Raw genomic sequence first — 13279 nt, 5'->3', positions numbered from 1 at the left:
AAGAAGACTTTAAAAGCAAAGTATAACGTTTTTCTCTTTTCCTCTGACATTTTCTATTCTTTATTCTATACAACAATTTTTGTAATTTTTTTTTTATCATTCCGAGCCTATTTTCCCCTTATTTTACAGTTAGATAATTATTTTGTTAATCAAAGTTATAGAACTCCGAATGCATGTGACAGTTTGCTTAAATCACCATGTATGTGTGGCCCTTTAATAAAAATGATGACACCGAACCCTGGAGCCCTCCTAAAAGTTGCACACTAGACCTAAATATAAAAACTGACTTTCACGCATCTAACTTCCTATTTTCACATTTGTCGTACGTAAGAAACCTCTAGACTTCTCCTTTGGCTCTGAGACACTCACTTTTGACCCAAACATCTCCACAACAAATATAATAACCCCCCCTCCGTTTGGAAAAGCAGAACTCGTATTTAGATTTCATTTCTGCAATGCGTAGGTCAAGCTTAGTTCGAGCTGATATGCTGTATCTGCATAAATATCAGGGCTAAAGTTTGTTCTAGGCAGGTATTGTGTGCTGGTTAATCACTGATTTGCTACTTCCTTTACCTGTGTGTGCACTTCACAGCCTCCAGAGAGCCGGATGATGAGCTAGGCCAGCAATCGGCCAGCAATTTGATTTTGCTTTGCAGACATGCCTGGCAAGTTTGCTGTTTTAGCCAACGACGGTCTCTGAAAAAAGGGAACAAATCATTAATGGGTGGCGATGACAACAGAAAATCAGCTTTTGAAAACATCCAACACAGCAGCCAACGAAGATAGATAGTCATCGCTCCTAGAAAAGTACAACAAGCTTGTTTGTTGACCGGTTTTATGTCGATCTGCATGTCATGTGGATGGTTTTAGGTCTATCCAATAGCGTACAACTGAGAACAGTACCTTTGCTTGGTAGGCGGGGTGTGGTTTTCTGCGGCAGTCCCATGTGGATTTTGCGAGTCAATTCTATTTGCTTGTACATTATACACTGTAAATAAAAACAGTATTAAAGCATTTCCCTTTTGCAGGAAATGCCACTGTTCCAGACCCACACGCTAACACTTATCAGTCCATGCGACGTGTGAACACCTGAAAATATTCCAGCGTTGCACCTTTAAACAATTGACTGGCTTGTGGTGCATGTGATGTCATGTGCTGGATTCCTGCAGGGTATGATGCGCTGTGTAATTACAGGACATAAAAAATGGAGAGAGAGAGAGAGAGAGAGATCAAACACACACATGCATGCCCATAAACACTGCGATGATGTCATGCTTATTTCATGCCCCGGGATGAGATCGTTCACCCTGCAATGACAGTCTGTGTTTTGTCTGACAAAAGTCGGCCAAAGTGAATGTGAGGCGCGGGGGGGGGGCCAGCTTTTTGGATTTTTGTAGCCTCGCTCTCCTTGATTTTAGCATTTTCTCGTCACAAACCAGACATTTCATTTACCGGCACAGCTCAGTGACGATAGAGAAAGTTACACACCAACATATTGTGGCTTCATTCCACGGCCGTTTTGATTTCGGGGAGTATGAGGATGTTTTTGACAGGCTTGTAACTCTGTAAGTCTCATACAACAGTGTTGTGCCTGTTTTAAAGCTTTGGGAATATCCTTTCCGTACATTCTTGATGTTTTCTCCATGCACTTCTAAGTAATCTGCTGGGAAATCATTTAATACGGTTTACCAGTGTGCCTGTGAGTCATTCTCCCACAGATTGGGGTTTTTTGTGCGTGCATGTGTGTGTGTGTGTGTGTGTGCTGCACTGCATTACATGTAAGTCATAGAGTCTGAGGTATTGTTAGAGCCATAATCAAATGAGCCCCGGGGTTTCATTTTACGGTAAGTTTGCTTCATTCCGCTGTCCATCTGGGAAGTCATAGGTATCCTCCACTGTTGGAAGTCACATTCAAGCAGCAAATACTCTGAAGTGATGTGGTCATGCTGTTTGGTTTTCTGTGGCACATTCAGTAAAACATTCTGGCACTTCCCTCAGAAAACAGCACTGTAGTCTCACATTGGGCCAATTGGAGAGACGTTTCAGACCAAAAAAGGTAGTAGAGAGAAGTGCGGGGGATGAATAAATGTGAAAAAATGAAAAGAAATTATACATGACAAGGTGGAATGATATCCATATTAACTTATTCTTTGATGCTGCTGCTGTGTAGTAACCAGCTCCAATTCCCCTTTGCCTTAAAACGTTTTAACTTGTTTTTACTATTAATACAAAAAGAGATTAATTGATCATTTGACATCAACGTCTAAACAACTCATTGAGGCTTAAACGTGTAGAAAGTGAAAGTAAATATTGTAAAAATGTAGTTTTCTATTATTTTTGTTAACAAATTGCTAATATTACCACAATATAACATGTCTATATACCACAGGTGTATAGCAGAGTCGTACCAACGGGGTTGGTAATCTACCTAAGACCTGAGAGGACAACTGATACAGTCCCACAATCCGGTTTATATGGGTGTCCAGTAATGGTATGTGCTGGTCTAGGCACAAATCTTCAGTTTATGGTCAGTAATTGAAATTATACATCTGGAAGTAGGAAGTAGATACAAAAATCCGTGTATCTATTTCCTCTCTCTGGTCAAACAGCGGCTACTGCATTCAAATTTTGCAATTTATTTGTCCATGCTTGCATCACTGGTGCGCTCTTATATTACCCTCTTGTCCAACCAGTACAAAGTGTACTGTCCCAGACTCCTCCCCCTTTCATAAATGCCAGAGGTGATGCTTCATTGCCTTTCTCTTTTCATTGTTGGAAGTGCGGTGTGAGTGACTGAGATACTGGTCTCACTGAACACCTCAGATTTCACTACCGGACCACTTGCCCCACTCAGCTCTCAACCCACTTCTTGGCATTTTTAACCACAGTCCTACAAGACACAAATTTACTTTACTTTTTAAAATATGACAAACCACCATGTCCCAATTCACAATATAAACTGTGAAAAGAGTATTTCTTATTTTTGTGACTGTGCTGAAATATGAGCATGCTCCCTCGTGTGGTTTTAAAGTAAAAGTAGCAGTGCCTTTATGTTGTCCGCCATCTTGGCATGCCATGTCAGGTTTGGTGAGTTTGCTCAGAGTTTGACTTGGAAATTCTGAGTTCCGACTACAAATGGAACACACCATGGGCCACACGGCAGGATTGGGGTGGAGTGGCTCAGTGGTTAAGACCCTACCTTGTGTACCAAAGACATCATGGTCGTAAGTTCGATTCCACCCCTGGCTAATTGTACTTGATTCCATTGTAAGTCGCTTTGGATAAAAGCGTCTGCTAAATGACATGTAATGTCATGTAATGATAGTGGCGAGCCCTTTTGCCTTGCTGCAAAAAGACCAAGTCTGCCTGAGGGCCGTTCTGCATGTTCTCCCTGTGTGTGCATGGGTTTTCTCTGGGTTCTCTGGCTTCCTCCCATAGTCCAAAAGCATGCAGAGGTTAATTGGACGCTCTAGAGTGACTGCAGGTGTGAAAGCAACTGCAGGTGTGAAAGCAACTGCAAGCGACCTGTCCAGTGTGTATGTACCCCTCCTTTTGCCCTATGTCAGTTGGGACTGGCTCCAGTGGCCTACGCCCCCCTCATCTCGACAATAAAGTCGTAAATTAATGAATGAAAACAAGTCATAAAGGGCTTGAAAAAAATCAGCAGAATTATTTGGGCACCCAATTTGGGCACCCAATTTGGGCACCCAAAAAAATTCTCTGGGAATGAATGGCCTCCCCTTGTCTTCTACTTCTACTTATCACAATCACAAGCTTTCCCTCTCATGAACTGTCCAATAGTTGCAGTCAGGCAGTTAAGAATATATTATTATAAAAGAAAGGCTAATTATCCAGTGTTCTTGTCTGCTGACAGGTTTTTGATATCAACGCCCATTTGTCTTCATAGGAGAGATCAAACTTTACAGCCTCAACATCATCACCATCCTACCAATGCTAAAGAAATGCCATTATAGCCCTCCTGTTAGCCACCACGAGCATCATTGTCTGGGTGCGAACTGTGACCCATCGTTCACTCAGCAGACTGCAGCCCTCCCTCCACAGTGGCAGCCTCTGAATCAAACCTCCCCATCCCTGCCGTGCACATCACAGCACGGCCAATCATTTCTCGTAGATGTGTCAAAGCAGGATCCTAACATGAGTGTGTCTGCCAGATCAGAGCCAGAGAGTAAAGATTCTGCTATGGTCTTCTTAACATTTGAGCGAAATCCTTTGGTGACCTCCTGCAACACACAAATATGTGGCAGCGGCTGAGAACAAACATCCCTGTCACTTGCTGGCTGTGTTTGTTGAGGTGTCTGTGTATTTATGTGCATGGGCATATTTGTGGAGATGTCTGACTCTGTGTGTGTTGAAGGGGCCGTGCTGGTCTGCACACGAGCACTTTCCTTTTTCCTGTTTTCTTTCAGTCAATCATGAATTTCTACTAAGCAATAAAGTGAAGAGAATCAGTGGGTCTTGTAACGCATTTCCCAAAACTGTCTGACTTCACCTGGGATGGATCAGGTGGGCCCTGTCCTCTGTACAGGCCCAGGTGAGCTGGCAAATCCATGTCATCAGCTGTAGACGGGAAGGAATGAGTAATGTTGCTGCCTGCAGCAAGGTACACAATTAGGGATATTTCTCTTGTGGAAAATGCCTATAGGCTCAGTTGCAGAAAATATTTAGGGGGGTAGCAGGAATTGCACGTATGTTAATGTGTTACAAAGTGGGTGATTTTTGAGAAAGGTTTGCAGCTTTGGCAGGAAAAATTTTGGTTTTTATTGGCAAAAAAAAAAGAAGAGAAAAGTAAACTTGGCTTGTGAGTCGAGTCCCTGCCAGTTCAAAGGATGGGGTACCCCTGGGCAACTCCCCTGGGTTCTCCTGGTGCTGGTCCCAAACCCAGATAAATGCGGAACAGCACTCGGCGTAAAAATCTGCCAAATCAAATATGGGGACCATTCCTTATATTAAATGTAGACAGTATGTTTAGATGATAGTATAGATATCGCTGTATATAAAAAAACTCATGTTGAGTTCTGCCTCCCTTCTGAACAGGAAGCCACCAGGGGGCAACTTCAGTAAAATTTTTACAGTTTTTACAGTACTCTCAATCACAAGTCTTCATTCGTAGGATTCCCATTTAGAGGAAAATAGATGATAAAGTGCTGCATTTATGAGATGAGAATAAAGAACTACAACTCTTTGTGTATGAAGATTACTATTAGAGGAAGAAAAAGTGTGATTGACTACTAGTTCACAGGTGAGGTCATGAATCTGAAGTCTTCAAAACGGGAGATGGTATTTCTCAGGGTGAGATCACAACCGGCTGTTATTGTGACAGTCTGACTTCAGTCAGAACATGTAAACATGTACGTCTGGTTGAAATTGCACTAACATAAATTTCCAAATGTCCCAGCTAATGAGACTGGGGGACAAATTACCGTTGCATTTAATCAGACCCAGATTAAACGCTTTGCGTATTTTCCACAGTTCCCGATTCTGGACTGCGACCCAGAAATAAAACAAGAAGCTGTTTCACAGGAGAGGACAACAGTGAGAAAAACATAGCAACATGCAGACCAGTACAAGTACAGACATCAAGTTTATGCTCTGCCAGCTTAAATAAATACATATTTTAAAGTTCTGGGAGAGTAGAAAGATTTGGAATAGCACTTGATATGCTAACAACTAGCCAGCTAAACTGGAAACCACGTAATGCAAACAAGCGTCTTGCCATGTAGCATAGGTGGAAGACACTTCTTTCAATTCCTTGCTAGTGCTTGTATACTAGGACAGTCTAATAGTCTAATTATACACAGAAGCTTGTTTTATTTGTGCATGGAAACAAACTGTGTGTCTGGATAACCTGGGCTGAGTTGGAAAAGATATTTAGGGACGTAGACTTGCACAAGGCTCCGACAAAACACTCCTGCTTTGGCAGGGAAAAGGTTTTGTTTTTAGTCCTTACATGTGCGAACTGGCAAAAAGAGAGGAAAAAAAAAAATAGACGTCTCATAAACCTTTATTCTGCTTCACATGAGGTCACTGCTCTGAAAGTCTGCTTTATGTTGCTTATGTCGTCAGGCAGGAGAACTCTAATATAACCCTTCTCTGAGATCCTGTTATTGAACAATCGCCGCTATTGCTATCCAAAAAAAAGAGCCTATTGTGTAATAAAATAAAAATGGTAAAAGAAAGCATAATGGAAAATGCACAGCTGAGAGTACTGAAGCTATGATGCGGAGCCAGATTGGCTCAACATTCTGGGCACAACAACTTTTACTGCACAATTTACTGGAATTAATTAATCCAGTGGACCGTATGTTGTGTTTTCCTGTTTATGTCTATTTTTTTGTGGCATTCATTTGAGATCTTTTGGAAACTTTTACTTTTTCTCGATGGCCAGTAAAAGGTGTGGCCTCCAGGAGCTCGACCAGGAGGGATGACCAGGCAGGCGGATTGTGGTGACGGGATGCACGTCGCAGACACACACCAAAAGTATGAGTAACAAGGTTGTCAAGGGTCAGCTCAGAATGATTCTCTACCTCAGTGCCTTTGGAGCTTCCCCAAGGTGTTTTGGAAATGTGCCCTGTCTGTGTGAAGATTATCACCCCTCCAGTGGCAGCTTAATCAGAAATTCATTAACGAGAAGAGCCGTAGACGCAGTTTTATAAGACAATCAGTCATAGTCGCCGTGACAGCAGGAAAAGTCCCAGACGTTTTCACGTGGGGACCAAATTCTGTGCGTGTCTGTGAAGCTCTTTTTGCATCGCTAACAAAGTAGCTCGTTTTTCGTTCCAGTGAGTAAACAAGTTGCAGACTGGATTCCTCTACTTCTCCCATTTGACTTTTTAAAACCATGTTATGTGAGTACATGAGCGTGTGTGTGTGTGTGTGTGTGTTTGAGGGCAAAAGTTAAAGAAAGTCTCACACCACAGCAGAGAAAGAAAAACACACGTTACCCCCTTAAGGTCACACTTATTTACGCCTCATGTCATGGTGTGAAAACCCAGACGAGGTTTCCAAATCCCTGACTTCAGACGGAGAGCCACAAGCGATTGCTGTCCAGGAAATGGACGTACAGCTATGCTGTCAGGTTTAAATTGTGGAGTTATAAACCGTGTCTGAGCCGAGGTCACACAGATGTCTGCAGAGGTGGCGGCCGTCGGTCAGCACGCACATCGCTTTGCAATGACAGTGCTTGTCTCGGATCAGGGTGGAAAAAAAGCTCAAAAAGGTGGAGGAAGTTCTTAATATTCCAGCAACATACAAACAACCTCCAGAGAAAATCAAGATTTGGCCATGAACTGCTTTTAGATATATATTAGCACTGAAATCTCATACTACTACTACTTACTACCAAAATAACCAGTCCCAACCATTCTTTGGCACCCTTCCCTGGGCTTCCAGAGTAAATTCTCATACAAAGCTTGACGTTTTGTAAATCGAGCTGAAAATAAGTGCTGTTGGATGTCCTCCTTTGTTGTCTGTTGTGTCGCATTTGATGTTGTAGTTTGTACCAAACTGAAACACAGCATTAAAGTGGTTCCGGATATTATCTGAAACCACTGTTGCCAGCTTCCAGTCACTGGGGGAGCCACATCTGGCATACTCCTAATGCCATGTCCCAAGGTCGAATAAATGGGGAGGGCATCCAGTGTAAAACCTTTACCAAATCAAATATGCGGATCACTGAGGACAATTTCTCATGGACGTTGGTGAGAACAGAAGAGGACACAAGGGACAGGGCAAGATGGAGGCAGATCATCTGCTGTGACGACCCCCAAACGGAGACGTTGCAAAAAGAGGAAGTCAGAGAGAGTGAGTAGAAGCACAGCTGGAAAAGAACGTGGATAATTCACAGCAAACAACTGTCCTCCCTGCATCAAACCAGGTGCCACCCCATGCTGAATGTTTCAGACGTTCTACTGCTGATGGTGCTGCGTTTATGGTATGTGAATGGCAAAGGCTGGAGTCCAGACCCAGTTCATTTTCCAGAGTGTATGCCTTAAATCCTTTTTAACAAGCCAGAGAAGCATATACTGCTCAAGCAGTACTCTCTGAACAGAAAAGAAGAAATACATTTTTTCACCCAATACAGCTAATTATTTTCGGCTCAAAATTCACTGCATATGACCTGCCTGAAGGCCCTGGTGTACTTGCGCACACATGGCGCGATATACGCCAGAGTGCGCGACGAATTGCGGGGTGTCAGCCAATTCGAGGGTTGCCAGGTCGAGGCTCGGATGACTATCCTTTGTTTTTCTTTTGAAATCCTGCATTTGGACTTACCAAACGAGGCAGAGAGTAGAACAGTAGCTACTGTATCCCCTTGAGATAAAAATGCAGATTTTCTCAATGGACCTTGGTACGGCAGAGTGAGCTGTCTAACGACAAGATAGGGACGTTATCCTATTCTTCAGATAAGCAGACTTTATTTGGTTATCCTTTTGTTTAGTGGCTAAAATCGTGCTTTTCTTTGTGTTAAACGTGAGCATTTGCAGGCCTGAAGGATAAACTTGATTTGCTTACGAACAAACGTCAACAGCTGATTTGCATGTCTGATCACTCTGCTCCCTCTGCGCTCCTCACCCATGCCGTGAGCTCATCTCCAGGGTGTGAGAGCGCCTCGCTTGACTCAGCGCGTAATTCCGTCGATGAAGCACCGCCATCAGCACTCGTCCGCCTCCGTCCTTCGCTTGTCAAGTCAAACCCCCGCTGTCACTCCTCAGCAGACCACACCCAACCCGGTTTCCACGGCGACCCTGTATTGTAGCACGCTGTTGTGGAATCTTTTGAGACATGAGTGTTCGTCTCAGTGACCTCTAGCCTTTGTCGTCAGCCGAGAAGCAGATGCTCTTCACATCCTGTGCAGAGAATTCAGACTGATTCAGACCTGACAAGCAGTGCTGACTGAGAATGCTGACAACCTCAAATTATCTTGCTCAACCGTTCTCCCTGTGGCAGTCTGCAGAAAGAACATTAATACATGTTTATTGGCGTCTTCTTATCAAGCCAGTGTTGCTTGTTCAATTGTTTTCATGTCATCGTTTTATATATCTTCTGTATTTTCACATTACTGCATTGAACCTTGTAAAGCACTTTGTAAGTGCTATAATGTGTATGATTATTGTCATTATTGTAATAGCAGGGAGATGGAGTGGAGCATAAGTGGAACAGCCAGACATGGGTGTGACGGTCATGGTGTTCATCCTGCTCTCTGCTCTTTCCCCACTTTTCTAACTCCGTTCTTCCAACTGTCTTTTCACCTATTACCTCACACATTCCCCAGTCTCCCACTCCCTGCCCCAGTTATTTCATCCAGCTGTGGCCATCTGGCGGCTCTCGCTCTCCAAACTGCCTATCCAACGTTTGGTGAAGCCAGGGTGGAGTAACACAAATTAAAAACAAGCATGTGTGTGTGTGTGTGTGTGTGTGAAACCTGGTACACATTGCACTACACGACAACATCTTTTTATAAACTGATTAAAGAGTTTAAAAGATTAAAGCCGCTTACTGGTTTCCCTGCTGCCATAAATATCTGGAGAACTTAAGTCACATTAAGTCACATTAAGTCAACCCTAACATAAGGTTAGGGTTAAGATTAAAAAACATAGGGGGTGAGGACATTTTGGGAACGTGAGGACATTTTGGCTGGTCCTCACCAGTGAAAAGGGCTTTTTGAAGGTTAAGAATAGGTTTTAGGGTTAAGTTTAGAATTGGGTTTAAGTTAGGGTTAGGCAACATGTTTATAAAAAGACAGTTTGCCTAACCCTAACCTAAACCGGACCAGGACCAGCCAAAATGTCCTCACGTTCCCAAAATGTCCTCACTCGCTATAGTTTTTAACCTTAACCCTAAACCCAGAACCCAAACACTTTAAATGTGGGGCTCAAACAAAAATGTCCCCACAAGGTCAACATGTCCTCACAAAGATGGGTTTGCTCATGTTTTGGACCTCACATAATTAATCGGTTCCTCAGAAATATGATTATGGCTCATTTAAAAGGTTTAAAAGGCTTATGTAGAAACGTGGTGGCACAAAATGGTGGCCAGGCCCTTTGCCTTAAATCAGGGGTGTCAAACTCATTTTTGTTCAGGGGCCACATACAGCACAATTTGATCTCAAGGGGGCTGGACCAGTAAAAATAGTAAAATAATTGCATAATAACCTATGAACAACAAGAACTCTTTTGTTTTTTCTCCTTTGTTTTACATTTAATGAAGGATAATTTTACAAAACATGAAATTTCTTGAGAAATATAAGTGCAATTGCAACAATATCATGCCTAAATTTACTATTTACACAGCATACTGGATCTATAAAGGCACAAACATTTAGTCACGGGTCTCTGGAGCATTTGACATTACGTTTAGATCAGTGTGAAATTTTAACAAATTCATCCTGTGGGCCGGATTGGACCCTCTGGCGGGCCGGTTCTGGCCCCCGGGCCGTATGTTTGACACCCCTGCCTTGAATATACATACGAAAGGCTGATTCTAAGGCTACAAAAACCAAATAACAAACAATTTAAATTGAATATACACTTATACAAACTTACTTATGTTTGATATATTCACTTTCTTCACGTTCTCAACTTCTTTCACGTTACTGTATCAATTTTTACAGGTAAGTTATATATTATCAAACTCTGAGAAAACAAATACTGCATATATCCAGATGCGATTGAAATTATTCAGCTCCAAATTTATTGCATACCATGATACAACGTGCAGAGTAAACATCGCGTTCTCCTTGCAGATCTGTCAAATCTGTGTAACTCGCTGCAGTAATGTCATTTCCAGGTCTCACATCAGGATGTTCAGGTTTCACTATTCTGAGCTTCCAAATACAAATCACTTCGAGTAAAACGGGAGTTGCTATTTTTGAAAGAAAAAGAAAGAAAGAAAACAGATAAGGTGAATAACCGTGATTGAAGCCAGGCTCTCTCACGGAGGCTTCGACAGAGACGGCTCGTAAATCTGACCGTGAGAGCTAACAGGCCAGGAAATTAAGTCATAGAAGTGAGAACACAATTCTAGTGGGGAACCCAGCGTCTCCTTTGTTCGCAGATCTGCAGTCGTTGTTGTACAGCAGTTCCTTCACTGAACTGCATGAGCGAAAGTCTCAGGAAACATCTGCGTGTACAGATGTTGCACTGTTACAAAAATAATAGTGATCCGTGCAGTGTTGTGATCCTCCACACTCTGGTGCCTCTGAATGGAAACTCTGTGGATGTGTTTTTTCCACACGGCACATGTTGGTGACTCAGTTGCACTCACTTTAAAAAACAACAACATTTTTTCGGTGCTGTGTTCGTCCTCTGTTTCTGTTCCCGAAAACTGTCTGCTCACTGTTCGCTGTCAGGCACGACTCATTCCTAGAGTCCTGTGACAGGAATTACTGAACCACAGTCTCTCCCTCTCTCCCTCTCTCTCTCTCCCTCACTCTCTCACAGTAGCTGCTTTCCAAAACCAGACCCATGAGTAAGTTCTGTGCGAGCAGCGACTTCTCCTCTGTGGTACTTTGTTTATACTCCCCCTTTTTTTTCATGTCCACAGAGAAATTAAGTTTGTATAAATTAACGCCACGTTTTGCTTTGTGGGCACTTACCACCAGCTTGTATAGTTCGAGTCACTTTAACAAGCCAATAAAATGGTTATAAATAGTGCCAAAAATACAAGGTAAAGTGTATAAATTGTACCTGCACTTGTCGGTTAAATGCAAAAGTGCAGCCAACAAAAACTGCGTGTTTTTCTTGCACTTTTACAACATATTTCCTGCTTTATCGCACCATTAGACAATGGAAAATGAAGTTTGTAAAGTGTTAACGCTCCTGCACCAAAGACACATGAGATGAGACATGAGGTCACTTTGTGTCCCTTTGGGAAATGTGAACAAAGGATTTCAAACACCAAAGACACGAGATGGCACATTTGGACTCGGTGATGGAAGCAGCAGATAACGCACTGAAAAAATACCTGTGTGCCTTGATGTGAAAAATGCTGGGGTTTGTTTTTTTATATGGAAAAGGCTGTTAAACAGTGTGATAACGTGGGAAAAAATATTCATAAGATATCATAGAAATAAGCAGGTGTACAGGCTGGTGTTGATAATGTGTGAAAACCTCATATAACGACACATTAAAACACCTGAACTATACCTTTAATCCTCTTAAATATCATAAAGCTCTATTTTTTTATCGACTCAAAAACACAAATATCAACCTTCATATTTAGGTTACACCACTGAATAATAATACTCACTTTATGAGTGGAAATATCTTTTTTTTCTGTTTCCCTGTCCGACATAAAACGTCACACAGGCTAAATGTGAATTACAGACACGAGTAACACACTTGGCTAAACCAGACGGATGACAAATAAAGAAAGGGAAAACTGTGATGAATGTAGAGCAGGTGGAGGCGGAAAGGAGCGAGACTGTGTGTGTGTGTGTGTGTGTTTATACGGTGGGAGATTAATAGGATTGAACTAAGACTTGACCAAATTAACTTAATAGATGTATTATTTTGCGGTATTAAACAAACAGTGGTCATTTCTGTCTTTGGGAATTGGTGGCTGTTAAACAATGACTCGAGAACATCTGGAGAAAAATGATAACTTACGGTGGTGTCTGGACAGTGGGCGATAACAGTCTGGACTGCTCAGTGACCAGCTGCTGTTTTCAGCTCTCAAAGATCTCTTTGTTTTTGCAGCAGTGCGTTTAATGTGCGTGATCTGTTAGTCTCTTTAGTTTATGATCATCTAATCATTAAAGATCCAGCAATGAATCATTAACTAATGATCAAGTAATACACTATCATTAACAAATCATCAACTAATGACTAATTACTGATTAACTTACCATTACCTTGTGATTACTTCACTTTTTTGTAGGGACTAAATGATACACGTTTCATTATCTAATAATCACTAATTAAGCATAACTGACTAATGGTAAGCTTACTATTACCTAGTTAGTTGGTTGCTTGGTTAGTTAATTAACTTTTTTGTAGGGACGCACAATATCTGGTTGACTAAAAAATAAGGAAAACAAAATTCATTACTAATTCTACTAATCTTCATTAACTAATGACTTGATGATTTACCTTTTACCATTTCGTAGTTAGTTAGTTAAAATGTTGGTAGGTACGCAGGAAATGATTAATGACTAAAACAAAAGGCTGCTTCCTCCTCTACAACTATCTTTTTTGTTTTTATTTATTTCACTTCATGATGAAATCTGAGTGTAAAAAACATGATGTTATTATTTATTTTT

This window comes from Solea senegalensis, linkage group LG7 (assembly GCF_019176455.1).
Source record: "Solea senegalensis isolate Sse05_10M linkage group LG7, IFAPA_SoseM_1, whole genome shotgun sequence".
NCBI classification, from domain to species: Eukaryota; Metazoa; Chordata; class Actinopteri; order Pleuronectiformes; family Soleidae; genus Solea; species Solea senegalensis.
The sequence above is the reverse complement of the archived record's forward strand: the minus strand, read 5'-3'. Positions refer to the sequence as shown.